The sequence below is a fragment of the Canis lupus genome, unplaced genomic scaffold, assembly GCF_011100685.1.
Source record: "Canis lupus familiaris isolate Mischka breed German Shepherd unplaced genomic scaffold, alternate assembly UU_Cfam_GSD_1.0 chrUn_S1265H1442, whole genome shotgun sequence".
Classification (NCBI taxonomy): domain Eukaryota; kingdom Metazoa; phylum Chordata; class Mammalia; order Carnivora; family Canidae; genus Canis; species Canis lupus.
In genome coordinates this window covers 18,107-23,174 of record NW_023330089.1, presented here as the reverse complement: position 1 = coordinate 23,174, position 5,068 = coordinate 18,107, and the positions used below count along the sequence as shown (strand labels likewise).

General features: G+C 51.0%; 1 long non-coding RNA gene across 1 annotated transcript; it reads left to right on the top strand.

Annotated features, from left to right (window-relative positions):
* The first annotated feature begins 1,380 nt into the window (after positions 1-1,380).
* LOC119878224 lies at positions 1,381-2,744 on the top strand. The gene is made up of 3 exons (XR_005386709.1): positions 1,381-1,541; positions 1,623-1,768; positions 2,483-2,744. It is a non-coding gene; the product is annotated as an uncharacterized LOC119878224 (long non-coding RNA).
* The last annotated feature ends 2,324 nt before the right edge of the window (positions 2,745-5,068 follow it).

The following is a 5,068-nucleotide window of genomic DNA, read 5'->3' as shown; positions in this document are numbered from 1 at the left end:
CTAGTCTTGTATGCGGGGATTTTCCACTTACCTCTCACAACACTTCAGTCACGCATCGAGCCTAGGCCTGTTAGCAGTGAAGTGTACCTGCAGGCAGGATGTGGAAAGTACAGGCCAAAAGCTAAACTCTCAGAAGTGTGTATGCTTTGCAGGCCGATGTCTGCTAGACAGTTATCGAGGCGAGGTATACCCGAGCTACACTCTAATTGAACAAGGACGTTGGCAATCATTGTATTGAACTCAGATAGACGTGAGTACAGGCCTCATGCTTCCACATGCATTTCTCACAACCTCTCCCAGCACCTAATATAAGGATGTTAGCAGCTATGTCTACAGGCCGGCAGGATGCGGGAGGGTCCTGTCTTGAATTCAGCTCTCAAAAGGAAGCATGCCTCGAAGCCGAAAGTCAGGAGGTTCAATGAATACCGCACTACTGCACCTGGAGACACAACCATTGAAGACTTCAACTTGCCCCTTGCGTCCCATGAGCTTCTGGCATACATCTCTAGTGAGGATGTTCAAAACTCTATCTGCAGGCAGTGTGGAACTGTGAGGGACTACGTGGGGTCTCACCTCTCAGAATCAAGTTCCCCTGGACACTGCGTTCAACTAGCTTCTCTTGTATGGAAGTAGTAGCAATGTATGAGAGGAATTCCTCGGTAGTCGCTGGATTGAGTTTCAAGACACATGTCTCCTGGCCTGCACCTTCCAATTGCCTCTCACACAACTTCTGTCCCGCAACAAACCTAGGCATGTTAGAAGCGAAGTGTACATGCAGTCAGTGTGGGACCCAGGAAATTTCTTTTTATTTATTTATGATAGTCACACAGCGAGAGAGAGATAGAGAGGCAGAGACATAGGCAGAGGGAGAAGCAGGCTCCATGCACCGGGAGCCCGACATGGGATCGATCCCGGGTCTCCAGGATCAAGCCCCTGGCCAAAGGCAGATGCTAAACCGCTGCGCCACCCACGGATCCTGAGACCCAGGAAATTTAACAAAAATCCCCTACTCCTAGACAAGCAGAGGAGGACAGATGCCATTTTGTGCTACAGCTGTCACCCTCTGTATGACCCCTACATAACCTGCTTATTGCTTAAGGTGCTGCCCCACCCTAGTCAAGCTTTTGGGCACACGCTACTCAGAAATCGGCCCATAACAATGTAACCCTGCTTTGTGCCAGCCAAAACTGCGCGCCAATTCTGACCAAAGTAATAGGCCAGCTCAAATGGATACTATAGGGTAAGATGTAATTCAATCGGCCACCTGCGTGTGGACCGACATGACTGTGCAACTTTCTGTGTATCCCATGGGCCACTGCCCCTATAAATCTGCTATGCCTTAGTCTTGGGGTCCAAGTCCCTGCTCCCCTGTGTCAGGTATACTTAGACCCACGCTCCAGCTTGTGAATAAACCCTCTTGTGTTTGCATCGGTGTCGGCTTCTCGGTGGTTTCTAGGATTCACAATCTTGGCCACAACATTTGGGGGCTCGTCCGGGATCTGAGAGACCTCCAGGACCTTATCCGGAGGATTTCACGCGTGGTGAGTGCACTCAACTTTTTCCACCTTTTGCGTGCATATTCTCTAAGAGCTCTAACCTGTAGGAATTCCAATCTGTATTAGGTCAGCATTGACTTAGGCGGATGCGCTGGTGGGCCATCAACCGGGGGTCTTGAGGAGACGTCCCTTGCCCCTGCCTGGAGGATGGAGGTCCTATCTGTAAGGAAGATGGAGGTCCTCATCTGTATGGAGGATGAGCGTCCTCATATGTAAGTAGGATGGGGTCGTCATCTGTATGGATGACGGGGGTCCTCATCTGTAAGGAGGACGGGGCTCCTCATCTGTATGAAGGACGGGGTCCTCATCTGTAAGGAGGACAGGGGTCCTCCTCTGTATGGAGGACAGGGGTCCTCATCTGTAAGGAGGACGGGGGTCCTCCTCTGTATGGAGGTCGGGGGTCCTCATCTGTAAGGAGGACGGGGGTCCTCATCCGTAAGGAGGACAGGGGGTCCTCATCCGTAAGGAGGATGGGGGTCCTCGTCTGTATGGAGGACGGGGGTCCTCATCTGTAAGGAGGGCTGGCTGCCAGCCCTTCGGATTACTTTCTGTCTTGTCTCCGCAGCTGCACTAGAACGTTTGTCTGTTACTGTGCTCTTCTTACCTCTTTGCACGCTGGTCTGTGTTACCTGTTTGTGTGCTGGTCTGTGTTACTGTGTTCTTGTTAACTGTGTGTTTGACTGTGTTATTTGTGAACTGTCATAACTGTCTGTGCCTTGGTGTGGACGGGGGACATAATGGGACAGATGCAAACCATACCCTTGTCTCTTATTCTCTCCCACTTCTCGGATGTTAGGGAAAGAGCTCTTATTGTGAGCATAGACATACAGAGAGAGAGATTCCAAATTTATTGCATATCAGAATGGCCAACCTTTGACGTGGGATGGCCCCGAGAAGGAAATTTTCACCTACCTATTATCTTACAGGTTAAGGCCGTGAACTTCAGGGACAAACCAGATGGCCACCCTGACCAGATGCCCAACATCCTTGCCTGTCAGGACATGATCGAGAATTCCCCTCCTTGGCTAAAACCCGTTTTTACTCCCCAAAGCACACAACTCGCCTGAAGGTAAGGAGAGACTCCGGGTCCACCGCCAGACTCTAATGGCAGGTCTCCAGGCTGCCGCGTGCAAGACTACCAATCTGGCCAAGGTCTATGATGTGAGACAGGGTAAGGATGAGAGTCCAGCAGCCTTCTTAGAGGGAGCAATAGAGGCTTTTAGGCAGTACACCCCTATGAACCCAGAAGCCCCAGAAACAAGGCCGCAATTATCATGGCTTTTGTTAACCAGGCCGTTCTGAACATTAAAAAGAAATTGCAAAGAGTAGAGAGACTGGGAGAGAAGAGCTTGCAGGACTTAGTGACAATAGCAGAACGAGTCTATAATAGAAAAAGTCCGGAAGAACTGCATGTTACCACCCCACACGCTATTAAAGGGGTACTCAAACAGCCCCCAGACAGCTGGATCAGCAATGCCCATCTGACCCATTATCAGAGCCTACTGCTAAACCCCACCAGAATTTTATTTAAGCCACCGACAACCCTGAATCTGGCAACGCTACTCCCTAACCCAGACTGGGACCCCCCTCTGCATGACTGTCAAGAAATTTTGGCACAGGTGTACGGAATCAGAGCTGATCTCCAGGACCAGCCACTGCCGAACGCCAATGCCACCTGGTACACGGACGACAGCAGTTTTGTCCGAGAAGGAGTCCGATTTGCGGGGGCAGCCATACCATAACCACGGAGACAGAGACCGTCTGGGCGGAGCCATTGACAGCCTAAATGTTGGCTCAATGGGCAGAACTGATCCCACTGGCCAAGGCACTGACCATGGAGGAAGGTAAACGAATAAACATCTACACCGACAGCAGGTACGCCTTTGCCACCGCTCACATTCGCGGAGCCCTTTACAGAGAGAGAGAGAGCTTCTGACAGCAGAGGCAGACTGTTAAAAACAAAACAGAGATTCTTGAACTCCTGAGGACCCTCTGGCTGCCCAAGGCCCTAGCCATCATCCACTGTCCGGGGCACCAAAAGGCAGACACACCAGTAGCCAGGGGAAACCGGCTAGCCGATTTAAAAGCAAAGGAGGTGTCCCTTTTGGTGACCCAGGTCTTAGCAACCACGCTACCTGATCCGGGGGAACGGAACCTGCCGGACACCCCCAACTATAGTGATGCTGACTTACACTGGATCAAACGCTTGCCTATGACCCAGTGATTGTGTGGCTGGTGGAGGGCCACAGACTCCAGCATCATCTTGCCAGAGGAACTGGGACGGCGAGTCCTATCCAAAACGCATCGGAGTACTCACACGGGAACAAGGAAGATGGAAGACCTCGTACGACATGCAAAGATCACTATTAAAGACTCTCGAACAAAGATCGAGCAGATCGTGGCAAGCTGCCACTCATGCCAGTTAACTAATGCCACCGCCCATGGATCTAACCCAGGCACCTGGCTCCGGGGGGACCGCCCAGGAGCCTACTGGGAAGTGGACTTCACTGAGGTAAAACCTGGAAAATATGGATACAGGTATTTATTAGTGTTTGTAGATACTTTTTCAGGATGCACAGAGGCATTTCCCACCAAACATGAAACGGCACAGACCGTGACCAAGAAACTACTGGAAAACATCTTACCGAGGTATGGCTTTCCTGTTAAGATTGGGTCAGACAAGGGCCCAGGATTCTTCTCTAAGGTAACACAGGGAGTGGCACTAGTACTTGGGGCAGATTGGAAATTAGATTGTGCATATAGGCCCCAGAGCTCAGGACAGGTAGAGAGGATGAACAGAACATTAAAGGGGACCTTAACTAAATTAGCCCTGGAGACTGGCGGGGACTGGGTGACTCTCCTCCCCTTCACCCTATATCGGGTGAGGAACTCCCCATATAAGATGGGACTGACTCCCTACGAGATCATGTTCGGTCTTCCTCCACCTGTTATCCCCATTTTAAAACTTGAGGTGCTTGCTGAATTTGATGATCACCAACTTCTTTTCTCCCTCCAAATGTCATGAACCCATGAGCAGGTGTGGCCTAAGCTGAGGGCCCTCTATGAGACTGGGCCACCCCCGGATCCCCATCGATATCAGCCAGGTGACTGGGTGTACATGTGTACGTGTGGAGATACCAACACCGGACACTTCAACCTCGCTGCAAGGGACCTACACCCTGATCCTGACCACTCCCAATGCTCTCAAGGTCGACGGGATTACTCCCTGGTCCACTACACCCACGTCCAGCCAGCTGACCCACATACCGTTCTCAAGAACTTTGTTCCAGAATGGAAAAGCCACCCGGACAAGGACAATCCCCTAAAGCTAAGAGTGCACCGTTCTCACTAATTTCACACCTCCAAGACTCCCTAGTCTGAGGTTGTCCTTCAAAATAGAAAGGGATTAGACTTAGTCTTCTTACAACAAAGGGTGTGTGTGTGGTGTGTGGGGGGGGTATGTGCTGCCTTAAACGTAGAATGCTGCTTCTTCACTGGAATATAAATGGCAG